The 13243-nt window shown below is 42.8% G+C and overlaps 1 long non-coding RNA gene across 1 annotated transcript in view; it reads left to right on the plus strand.

Annotated features, from left to right (window-relative positions):
* LOC140488076 (uncharacterized) overlaps positions 1-12603 on the plus strand; it is a 237110-nt gene extending 224507 nt beyond the window's left edge. The window contains exon 4 of the long non-coding RNA XR_011962994.1: positions 12485-12603. This is a non-coding gene — a long non-coding RNA (uncharacterized lncRNA). The remainder of the gene's footprint in view (positions 1-12484) is intronic.
* The last annotated feature ends 640 nt before the right edge of the window (positions 12604-13243 follow it).

Consider the following 13243-nt stretch of genomic DNA (forward strand, 5'->3'; position numbering starts at 1 on the left):
AATTAAGAGTCCAATGACAACCATGAATCCATTGTTGGAAAAACCTATGTGGTTCACTAATGTCCTTTAGGGAAGGAAATGGCTATCCTTACCTGATCTGGCCTACATGTGACTCCAGACCCACAGCAATGTGGTTAACTCTTAAATTATTTGTGGGCAATTAGGGATAAATACTGCCTGACCAGTGACACCCTTACCCCATGAATGAATAAAAGAAGACTGAAATACAAAGCTCAGGTATCACCAGGGTTGTAACCAGGTAATAAAGGGCAAGGTGACATCCCTCTTGTTAACCATTTCCTTATACATCACAACAAATACAGAGGAACCTCGATTATCCGAATGAGATGAGTGGGCAGTATTACATTCGGATAATTGATTATTCGGATAATTGATTCAATGCCTCTCCTCTGGGACTCTGAGTTTTTGAATTTTCTTTTTCCCTCGCTCTGCCTACCTTGCTCTCTCTGTCTGCCTCAGGGTTTGCTTCTGAGCAGACTCACACTTGTACATAAGGGACCTGCAGCATTGCTGTAGCCTCTACCTGCCGCTGCTTCACTTCAATGGGATTGACAGAGTGAGCACTTGCTGTGATGCTCCCTGTTCAGGGGACTAGGCAGCAGCACACTGCACAACACCCCTCACTCCACTCCCATGCACCCCTCTTCCCAGGGCAGCTGAACTGGACACCAACAGCAAGACTGCTACTGCCTTTGGGGGGTGAGTTTCAAAATAGCAGCCACACACACACACACAGATGCAGCCACACACACAATTTTTGGACAAGTTCCACCTCTGCCCTGTACAGGACAATGTTGGAGAGATTTTCTGGGGAAGGATAGGTTTAGGGTACACGCCTGTGAGGAACTTCAGGGAAAGTGTGAGGAGAGAGAGAGAGGATGGGAGGTCAATCATTTGGAGATGGTGCCTGGGCTCCCATTGATATTCAGGACTGTTCTCGGCAGCGTTTCAGTAAGCAGAGTTCATTTTAAATCATTGTAAACAAAAGACACGATCAGTGTTGGAAATACGTCTTTGATGTAATGTTTCTATCGGGACCTCGAGATCTTCTTCGGATAATCCGAAATTTGGATAACTGATATTCGGATAATCAAGGTTCCTCTGTACTTGTAGTTGTTATAGCACACAGCTATCATACTGAATTAAAATATGATACTAGATCAATCTTAATGAGCAAAGTACAAAGGCTTTCTTGTGAAAGACAAAATTCAGTTATTTTCTAACCCAAAAAAACTTAAATTCTGCCATCAATATACACACAAACACTGGTAAAAAGCTTTAAAAAGTGTCAGATAAAGAATGGAAGGGTATAAGTTACATTGTTTCAAAATCCTTAAAGTTCTTGAGATGTTAGATTTTAAGCTGGCACTACAGTTAGCACCAACAAAAGTTGTAGATAGCTGAGAGCTCACAGTGAATTGTTGTTTCTCTAATTTGCTTTACCATCGGCCTCTGCTTTCAAGCTGTTGAGGAAACAGGGTGAAAGACTCCCAACTCTTGTGATAACTAATCCATTTTCTTTCCTCCCTTCTGCTGCTCAAAGGCAATCGCTGAGTTAAAATTCATTTGTATTTCCTGAGTCTGGTCCATTGTCTCTCCAAGCTAGTTACTCTACAGGGTAACTTTCATGTCCAATGTGTACCACTTATCATGGGCTTGCAAACTGAAAAAGGATATGTGAATTTCTTGACATCTGACACGGTTACCCTGGTTTCAATGTCATTGGATGAAATGGTAGTTTCAATTCAGGTACTTTTAATTATTGCACATTGGTTTCCTGAATTTGCCTTAATCTGTGGTCAGGTGATTGCTGCAGCCATATTAAGTCAGTGTTCATCTTTTTAAAACAATTTTAGTCCATGAAAGGTCTCAGGTATTAAAATCAGATGGTTTACAGTCAGTAGTCCATATCTTTCCACTATTGTAACAGGTATGGTAGCACTGTAGTATTTAACATTAGGATTGTAGCATAGTTTGAGTATAGAATGAGATGATTTGGCCCATTATATGCAGGATAGCTCTCTGTTAAGAATAACTTAGCTAGTCCCATGTCCTTGTGCTTTCCCTGTAGCCCTACAAACTTATTTCCCTTCGGGTACTTATTCAGGTACTTGGATCCAATTCTTTCTGAAAATTCATGATTGACTCCAACTGCACCACTGTCAGGCAGCATATTCTAGATCACAGGCACATGCTGTGTCAAAAGATTTTTCTTGATTTCAACCCTGTTTGATTTGTCAATCACCTTAATTTGGTGAGCTCTGTTCCTTGATCCCTCTACGAATGGGGATACTCTCGCTCAGTCTCTTCTGCCCAAATCCAGATCTTGAACATTGCGATCATCTCTCTTCTCAAATCTTTTTTCTTCACTTGGACAACAGACCTCACTTTTAGTCATGTAACTGAAGACCCTGATCTCTCGGAGGGAGGAGACAGGAGGAGAGGAAGAAGGTTAGGAGAAGAGATTGTTGGCAACCAACAACCAAAAGTAGTGAAACATCCCAAGGCATTGCATAGGAACAATTATCAAATATTTGATACCCAAGCCACACAAAGGTACTATTAGGACAGGTGACCAAACGCTTAATCACACAGAAGTAGGTTTTAAGGAGTACCTTACGTGGGGACAGAGAAGCAGAGAAATTTTGGGAGGGAATTCTGGATCTGAGAGGCCAAGCAGCTGAAGGCAAGGCTGCCAATGGATATCCAAAATCAGGAAAGCACAAGAACCAGAATTGGAGGACTGCAGTGCTTACGAATGTTTGTGTGAATTGGGAGAAGTGGGCCATTTGGCCCCTCAAGCCTGCTCCACCATTCAGTTGATCTGCTTGTATTCTAATTTCCACATTCCCATCCAGCCCAGGTCATCCCCGATTCCCTTGCCTATCAACTACAATATTAAAAATATTCAATGACCACACCAGCACTACTGCCTCCTGAGATGGAACGCTCCAAGTTGCATAACATCTGGAGAGAGAAATTAAAATTCTCTACTTCTGAACTGACCTACAAGAGGAAACATTCTTTCCACGTCTACCTTGTTAAGACCTCCCAGTCTCTTTTACACTTCAATCAAAACCCCCTTCACTCTTTTAAACTGTGATGGAAAACAAGCCATTTGCATTCTCATAAGACAATCCATTCATTCCTCTGACCTGTCTCCATTGCATTTACAATCTTCCTTAAAAAAGGAGACCACAACTTTGCTCCACAAGAACCCCACAGAAGACCTGCACCAACCAGAACAGACAAACCTGCACCTGGTAAGCTGAAACTCCGATACATTCATCACAAAGCTTACTTTTCGGAGATCCTACGGGTTGCTCTGCGGCTGGAGGAAACTATAGAGGTGGAGGGGAAGGTTTAACAATTTTGTATCCTCGGGCAAAGTTTAACTAAATATCATAGAATATAACACATGATATGCATTTCCAACCCTTTTCCTTTAATAAGAAATAAATCCGGGGGCTCTTACGGTGCAGTGGTAATGTCCCTACCTCTGAACCTGGGTTAAATCCCACCTGAAGTGTGTCATAACTTAGCTGAACTGGCTAATCAACAATCTCATTGCTCAGAACAGTACAGGTGTTGAGATAGCATGTTGAAGTTGTACAGGATGTTGGTGAGGCCTCTTCTGGAGTACAGTGTGCAGTTCTGGTCACCCAGTTAGAGGAAGGATATTGTTAAACTGAAGAGGGTTCAGAAAGGATTTACTAGGATGTTGCCGGGTATGAGGGGCTTGAGATATAAAAATAGACTGGAAAGGCTGAGGATTTTTTTCCATTGGAGCATAAGAGGTTGAGGGGTGACCTCATTGAGGTTTAAAAAATTATGAGGGGCACACATAAGGTGAATGACTTTTAGCAATTTTTGAGAAGATTTATACTTTTCCCTCGGGTGGGGAGAGTTCAAAATTAGGAGGCATATTTTTAAGATGAGAGGAGAAAGATTTTAAAAAGGACATGGTTTCTTTTTAAAACACAGTGTGGTTGGTGTGTGGAATGAACTGCTATAGAAAGTAATGGATGCAGGTACAGTTACAACATTTAAGAGATATTTGGATAAGTTCATGAATAGGAAAGATTTCAAGGTATATGGGGCAAGTGAAGGCAGGTGGGACTAGGTTAGTTTGAGCTTGTGGTCAGCATGGACTGGTTGGACCGAAGGGTCTGTCTCTCTGCTGTATTACTCTGAAGGCAATGCTCCATCTTGTAGAACAGAGTGATATGTTACTGACGTTTTTTTGCCACCACATTCATCAGGACCAATTCAAGAGTGTGTCAATGTTGCTGGATTTGTCCCGATGAGACCAAGGTAAAAAGTTTCAGCATTATTCAAATTCTGATTTCCCCACTTTTTATTCTGGCCGTCTCTATCGCTATCCATATCCTTGGAAGAAACGTGTTTCCAATTTAAACAGAGACAGAGTGACAGAGGTCACCCGAACAGCCTGAAGCAATCCCACCCAATATTCCAGCTCTCGACTTTCAGAGCCATCTCCCTGAGCTCGGTGCTCCCGACCTGTTAACACCTGCTGTGCTACGACGACACTGGCAGCACAAACGTATGAAGTGATGAAAGAAGCAGAACTAAAGTAGAAATGAAAGCACTTAGCATGAAGAGCTGCCAAACACAGAAGTCTCCTTGTCTGCCCTTGCACCGATTTGTTGATCATGGAGGTAGATTATCTACTACAGATACATTGGAGAGGAACGTCAATGGTGGCTAAATACAGGTCCAGAACAAAGGCTCCTGGTCAAACAACCTTTAGCTTTACAAAAGCCCAGCCTTAGTTTCAAATCCCATCATGGCCTCACCCCCCTCCCGATATCTGTAATCTCCTCCAGCTTCACAACCCTCCATTGAATTCTGACCTCTAGATAATCGGGGCTTTTGATGCCCAAATCTTCAGATGCCTGAGCACTAAGCTCTGGGGTTCAGTCCCCATACCCCTATGTCCCTCTAACCCCATTGTTCTTCTTTAAGCCATCACTTTAACCAAAATCTCTGAATATCCCATTATGTGGCTCACTGGGAAATTTCGCTTTTGGAATTATTCCACGAATGGGGATGTTTTATCATCTTACAAGAGCTATGTAAATTTAAGTTGTATTTGAAATAAACTCCCTCCCAAAATGTTTAAAAAGGCTGAGGTTACTGGGCTGAGCGGGGAAAGTCCATCGTTTTTTGTGGGATAAAAGTGTCAAGGGATTTTGGGGAGGGGTGAGGAAGCCACTTACCATCCTGACTTGGAAATATATCACCATCTCTTTCATGTCTCTGGGTCAAAATCCTGGAATCCCTATGGTCTACAGGGATTGCAATGGTTCAAGAAGGCAGCTCAGCATCATGTCCTCAAGGGCATTTGGAGGTGGATATTAAATGCTGGCCCAGCCAGTGATGCCCAGTTCTGCATGAATGAATTGTTAAAGATTGGGTTGAGATATAGACCAGATATGATCTAACGGCAGATAAACATTGATAGGCCTCCTTCAGGTCCTATGATTGGCTGGCTGTGACCCATTTGGGAGGGAACTGTCTGTGACCAAATATCTCCACAAGAGTGACTGAACCTGTGACATCCCCACACTCACGGACAGTGACATAGACAACACGTCAGAGGCAGACTCTGACTGTAAAACATGAGGATATCCTGAGTTTGTGGAAATTGCTGGAAAATGAGAGTTTTTGCTTTCTTCTCTAATTTTGGCTACTTTTTGTTTTCATCTGATTTGCAGTGTGCTGTGTGACACTTGAATTTGTAGTTAGATGTACAGCATGGAAACAGACTCTTTGGTCCATCTCATCCATGCCATCCTAAACTGATCTAGTCCCACTTGCCAGCAAATATCCGTCTAAACCCTTCCTATTCATAAACCCATCTAGGTATTTTTTAAATGCTGTAATTGTACCAGCCTCCACCACTTCTTCTGGCAGCTCATTCCACACACGCACCGCCCTCTGCATGAGAACGTTGCCCCTTAGGTCCCTGTTAAATTGTTCCCCTCTCACCTTAAACCCATGCCCTCTAATTTTTGACTCCCCCACCCCTGGGAAAAGACCTTGCCTATTTATTCTATCCATGCCCCTCATGATTTTATAAACCTCTATAAAGTCACCCATAGCCTTCGACGCTCCAGGGAAAACAGCCCTAGCCTATTCAGCCTCCCCCCATAGCTCAAACACCCCCGGCCCTGGCAACGTGCTTGCAAATCTCTTCTGAACCATTTCAGGTTAGGAAAGGTTGGAAAGAATATGGGCCAGGAGCAAGCAATTGGGACTAGATTAGTTTGGGATTAGGGTTGGCATGGACTGGTTGGACTGAAGGGTTTGTGCTGCATGACTCTATGATACCTGCCGCCTATGACATTAACCAACTGCAAAAATTAAACATATGGCCCATCTAACTAGTTTTCAGTCTGGGATCTGACTTGCCGAGTGTGCCTAACAGCTGGCATCAGAACACTGTCCATTGTTAGCTGTGTTCCAGGCAAGTGTAAATAAAGCTAACAATGGATGCCAGGATCTTCTTGCTTCGCCCTCTTGCCCTCACCCTCTCTCTGCTATTCTCAAACAGGGACATTTCCAGTTGGTTGGCATGCCAGAGGAAAGAGAGATATAGCTCACTGTCAAACAGGAAATTAGCAGGGTGTTGTTCAGACCGGATTTTAGTTATTTTAAAAAAAAAGAGTATAATATACAGGAAAATTGTGTTCAAAAACAAAAAAAAACTGGAACTTTGGCAGCTGTTTCCTAGTTGTGTTCAATGTGAGAGCACCTACTCCTTTGGAAATTCCCAGTGAACGATATCTTTCCGTCGTTAGAAAACGGGCAGAGAATGCAGGCAGTTTATTGTCGGTGGAATGCCACAATGTAAGGTTTCACTCCAGAAGGACAGCTGACAAATCATTTTTAGAAAGTCCCAAGTTTTGGTTCTCCATACAAAAGATGAGCACAAGAGATGAGGTTGGTTTAAGAGGATGATTTAATATTCTGCTTTTATTTTTTAACTGAAATTATAATGTGCTGTTATAATTTTGGGCACTTTCCCTTCAGATCTGTCAGCCCAGGAAGTGACTACAAAAGGTTAGAAATGATATTGATATTTTTGAGGACAGGTGAGATAAGAAAAGATCGCCAGTTTTAAAAATAACTAAAATGAGTCAATGTGAAAGAATTCTTACATTGCAGTGATGCGAGGTGCTGTAGCAGTACTATGGGAAACAATGGAGGTAATGTTATGGGTTTAGTAATCCAGAGGCCTGTGCAGATGCTTTAGTGACATGGATTCAAATCCCATTACAGATCCTGGTGGATTTTAAATTCAATTAGTTAGGAGACCATAAGATATAGCAGCAAAATTAGGCCATTCAGCCCATCAAATATGCTCCATCATTCAGTCATGGCTCATATGTTTCTCAACCTCATTCTCCTGTCTTCTCCCCATTATCATTGATCCCCTTACTAATCATGAGTCTATCTCTGACTTAAACACTCAGTGACTTGGCCTCTACAGCCCTCTGCTGCAATGAATTCCACAGATTCACCACCCTTGGACTGAAGAAATTCCTCCTCATTTCAATTTTAAAGGGTCATCCCTTCACCCTGAAGCTGTGCCCTCAGGCCCTGGTCTCTCCTAGTAGTGGAAACCTCTTCTCCATGTCCACTCTATCCAGACCTCTCAGTATTCTGGAAGTTTCAATTAGATTCATTGAGTTCAGACCTGATGTCCTCAACTGTCAGTCATATGACAAGCCCTTCATTCCCAGGATCATTATTATGAACTTTCTCCGCATCTTGGCTAACACCAGCGCATCTTTCCTTAGATACGGGACCCATAACTGCTCACAGCCAATTATAAAACGAAGAGTAATATGAAACATAATCCCAGCACTACTGACCATGACAACTACTGTCAAAGAAAACCCCATCTAATTCACTTGTGTCCCTTTGGGGGAAGCTAATCTGACCCAGAATAGTGTGATTGACTCTTGCCTGTCCTCTGAAAAAGCCACAGCAATCTGCTTATTCTGTGGGCAATTAGGAATGAGCAACAAATGTTGGTCTTGCCAGTGACAGCCAACAATAAAGCAAATGGACTTCAGAATATTAGATTAGATTACTTTGATTAGATTAGATTACTTACAGTGTGGAAACATGCCCTTCGGCCCAACAAGTCCACACCGCCCCGCCGAAGCACAACCCACCCATACCCCTACATCTACCCCTTACCTAACACTACGGGCAATTTAGCATGGCCAATTCACCTGACCTGCACATCTTTGGAGTGTGGGAGGAAACCGGAGCACCCAGAGGAAACCCACGCAGACACGGGGAGAATGTGCAAACTCCACACAGAGAGTCGCCTGAGGCGGGAATTGAACCCGGGTCTCTGGCGCTGTGACGCTGCAGTGCTAACCACTGTGCCACCGTGCCGACCACAATATGTTCACCAATATGTCCCTTACTCCTCCTTTCAGGACTGACAGGGGAGCATTCTCGTTTCCTGGTCAAAGATTTGAAACAGTGATTGGAGTATAAAAGGTGTCAGCCTATGGAAGACACCTGCCATTTATCTTATCCATGGCCCTCATGATTTTATAAACCTCTCCAAGGTCAACCCAAGACTCCTACACTCCAGTGAAAAAGTCCCAGTCTATCCAGCCTCACCCTATAACTCAAGCCTTCCACTCCCAGCAACATGGTGATGAATCTCTTCTGAACCCTCTTCAGCTTGACCATATCCTTTCTAAAACAGGGCGGCCAGAACTGGACAAATCAAATCACTTTTCAAAAAGCAGGATGTTAGAGAGAAAGGCCAAGGAATTATAGACCATTGAGACATCAATAGTAGAACTATCAGAGAAAAGAATGAAGGAGAGAATTAATCTCCCATTGGAGGGGTAAGATCTGGTCATCCTTCAACACAAAACTGATAAGTGGTCTTGGACACACTGAACTTCTTGTTGAATCTGGTTGAGAATCCCTTAACCCCCCGGTCACTGTTTTTACCCGGCCATAAGATACACTATATTTGTTGTGTTTTCTGCAACCCCAAGAGAAACATTCCAGTTTTCAGGAACACGATGAAATCTCCTCCTGGTTTATCCTTTAGTAGGGTGTCAACAGTTGTTTGTTTCTTGACTAGATGTTCTCAACGAAGTAATTAAACCTCTCCCACCCTCTGAAGAAAGTTGTAGTTGTGACATGCCAATAGGCTCAAAATCTAAGTTGGCTGATTGTGGACAAAATGCACATTATCAACTCTCTTGTAGCTGTTGCACTCCTGTGTAACTTAACATTCCATACTCTTGAGAGTTATTCCACCCACAGTGTGTAGGGTCACATCTGAAAGCTGTAGCTTCTGCATCTTTAGCTTTGGGAACTGGTCAGATAGGATAGTGACCTTCATACTCACACCAGGCTCCAATTCAATAGGGCTTCCATTGACATAAACATATTCTGTGAAACCCTGATCATTGGAATCACCAAACTCCCAAATAATGCCTCAGGTATCTTTTCTAAAGGAAATCACTGCACCACATTATTGCCTTTGTGTGTGTAACATTTTCTGCAGCTCTGCATATCTGCATTTACTGTTTGATTTTGAGGAAATGCTGTATCCAAGGCCAATCACCTCCATGAAGCTCAGTCACGTGCTCGAAATGGCCCTCGGCCCTTCTCTGACCTTGAATCTACTGAGAAGCTTTTCTTTTTAACATGCTGATTACTTGTAGGACTGGAAAGGTAATTTAAATCTGTACCATTTCCGTAGTACCTTAAATCTGTTCTGTAGAATTCTCAGTCACAGAAAGCAGTTGAGGCCAAAACATTAAAAAACGCTTTCAAGGAAGAGTTAGATATAATTCTTAGGGCTATAGGGATCAAGGGTATGAGGAGAAAGCAGTAACAGGAGACGGAGTTGAATGATCAGGCATGTTCATATTGAATAGCGGAGCAGGCTCAAAGGACCTTCTCCTACTATTTTCTGTGTTTCTACATTTCTTTAAAGCTGGAATTCTTATATTCACAGATGCTGTTTGTTTTAAAATTGAACAAATGTAGATCTTATTAGATTCTGTACACAGCAATGTGACAGTATTTACATAATTTTCCAGTCTTATAAAGGCTACATTCCTAACAGTATGTTGAATTCATCAAGAAAGCATTGCATTCTATTACAGGCTGCTCTCTACTAATTTACAGCTTCCAAGCCTTTTTCTTTGTAGTATTGTATTTCTGTACTCTTTACAAGGATTCTCCATCTTTTTTTACCTAACATTCTGCAGCTAAGGTGGAATTTTCCCATTTCTTTCAGGAAAGAGGAACATTTTCCTGCCTTTCATGGTTTAAAACACCAAGCACTTTTCATCAACACACATTTTCAAATAGATTATCTCCAATTCTGATCATTTAAATCTACATGCCAAAATCATGGCTTAATTATAGAGGCTCAACTCTTTAATTGCACCTGACTTTACTTCTTCTGGATGTTTTCATTGTGTTTCCTTAAATTGGCTCATATTCACCATAAATAAATTCTGAGACATTCCTGATTTTGCATAGCCCATCTAAATATCTTGCCTGGCATTTTCACCACTCCCTGAATCCACATCTCTTGGAGCCTATAGTGTGAGAAATGAAGACATTCTCTTACATTCCCTTGCTGTCATACATCTATTTTTCATATCTATATTCCCTTTACTCTTCAGGGTCTATACCTTTACCATGTGGAGCCTTCACTTACCCCTTCTTCTCCAAGGCTCTGTATTTTTTAAATAGTGTTCTGTTCTGTTTGCCCCTTACCCTAAGACTTCTTATCAGCTTCTGAATGAAGTTTTGACTTTGGAGTACTGAACTTGCCTTTATTTTTCTTACTGTTTTCAGAGCTGTGACTGACTGACTCTCTGTCTGTCTGTCTCTCTCTCTCTCTCTATCAGTAATCACACTTTAGCAGCTGATTGATCACCTCCACCTTCTTAAAGTGGTAATGCACTTCAAAGTGGTAATGATGTTCCCTGCGCAGGTTCTGAGTCTCCCTGTTGAGGGTGGTCAGTCGCTGGTATGTGTTCACACCCAGGTGGTGACTTTCCGCCTTCAGGCCTTGCAGCGATACCTTTACGTTGAGCTTCCTCCTAGGTGGTACACCCTGGCAATGTATTTTTTCCATCAGGTGCGTAACCTCAACTACGACACGCTTTCCTGTTCATTGACCATGACAGTTTGGAGGTTGCTCTCAGGACGCTGCCTGTCTTTTACCAGCACCTGATCACTCTCTGGAACATGGTCGAATCGTGTTGCACCTACCCACCGGCAGGAGTAGCAGCTGTTGTCAGGGAGCCGTTGCTCAGGAATCTGTACCTCTGTACTCGCGGGTTTGAGTGGCCGTGGTGGCGAGGGTGACCAGGGTCGGGGACGTGCTGGGTGGCTGGGGTCTCGGTTGGACGCTGCTGCATGTGGTATGGAGCGGGGATGGCAGGTCCGAGAACCTCCTTGTGGGTCAGCTCCTGGGCCTGGCTAAACTGGCCATAAACAGGTCCAGGCGGCGGGCCATGGAGTGGGTCGTTAGGGCCGACTGCCGGCCCCTTTTCTGTGGTTATATTAGAGCCCGGGTGTCTCTGGAGAAGGAGCACCTGGTGGCCACCAACACTCTTGAGCTGTTCAGGGAGAGGTAGGCACTGCAGGTGGTGCAGTGTATTATTTCCCCCTCCAACTCTATTTTGACTGAATCCCTGCCCTCCCCTTCACTGTTTGATCACACAGCATTGCCCTTTGATGAGAAGGGCACTGCTTGTCACTGGCCACTTGGATATTTCCTTTCTTCCTGGTGGTGTAATATCAATAAAGATTCATACAACTGTTGTTCTTCACTGTGTCCGACACCTGCACACACACCACATGGGTGCTGGGGAAAAATAAGCACTAATGCAGTTCGGCAGTAGTGTGGGAGAAAATTAAAAGGAAAAAAGAACAAAAAAAGTTACAGGAGTGTCAGGTTAAAAAAATAAGGTGGTAATGTTCTTAAAGTAGTAATACTCTTAAAGTGGAAATGTTCTTAAAGTGGTGAACTGACTTTCTTGATTTTCTTTTTCTTCTGGGTCTTTTGGATTTCTTGTCCATGTGGTGGGAGGTCAAATCTGCACTACTGTAACTATTAGTATTTTCTCAGATGACCACTGCTGGCACCTTGGCTGGTAAGAGGCACTAGGTAAAGGTTGTTTGAGGCGGTTCACTGCTGCCAATTGTCTTTAGTCTTTGTTTCATTTGGGTATGTCAAGTGATTGGTGGAGAGAATACACCACCCTACAGTATCTGCAAAAGGGGCATTGGTTTTAGATAATAAGATGCATAACAGGAATAAGTACATTTGACAAGGCATAATTACTGGGACTACGAGTCATTTGGTGTTGCAAATTTGAGTATTGCTGAAAAATAATATTTTTCTTTTCAATTTGACACATAGTGATGCCATTCCTGAAGACAACAGCATGACCAATCAGAAATCAAAATCAAGTCCAAACACGAATATTAACATCTTCATAGAATCATCACCATAAAATCTGAGAATCATTACAACACGAGTCATATCACCTGTCATTCATGAACAATGGATTTGTATAGCATTTTGTGTCTCCTTTTAATTTTGAGAATGTTTTAATTGAAAACTAACCATCAGAAGAAATTTAGTCTGACGAGGTAAACACTGTGTGCTGTTCTGGTCACCACACGATAGCAAGTGTGCACCAGAGAAGGTGCAGTGGACATTCATCAGGATATTGACTGGTCTGGAGTGAGACAGCTGTGAAGAGAGACTAAATCAACTGGACTTCTGTTTCTCTTTGAATGTTGTGGCTGGGTGATGGTTGGCAAATTTAACGAAGGTGTACAAAGAGGCTGAACAGGCTGGGGCTGTTTTCCCTGGAGGCTGAAGGGTGACCTTATAGAGCTTTATAAAATCATGAGGGGCATGGATAGGATAAATAGAAAATTTATATAGACAATCTGGGGGAGTCCAGAACAAGTGGGCATTGGTTTAGGGTGAGAGAGAAAAGATTTAAAAGGGACCTAAGGGGCAACATTTCCACACAGAGGGTTGGTGCATGTGTGGAATGAACTGCCAGAGGAATTGGTGGAGGTTGGTACAATTGCTGCATTTTAAAAACATCTGGTATATGAATAGGAAGGGTTTAGAGGGATATGGGTGAAGTGCTGGCAAATGGAC

Source organism: Chiloscyllium punctatum, chromosome 17 (assembly GCF_047496795.1).
Source record: "Chiloscyllium punctatum isolate Juve2018m chromosome 17, sChiPun1.3, whole genome shotgun sequence".
Classification (NCBI taxonomy): domain Eukaryota; kingdom Metazoa; phylum Chordata; class Chondrichthyes; order Orectolobiformes; family Hemiscylliidae; genus Chiloscyllium; species Chiloscyllium punctatum.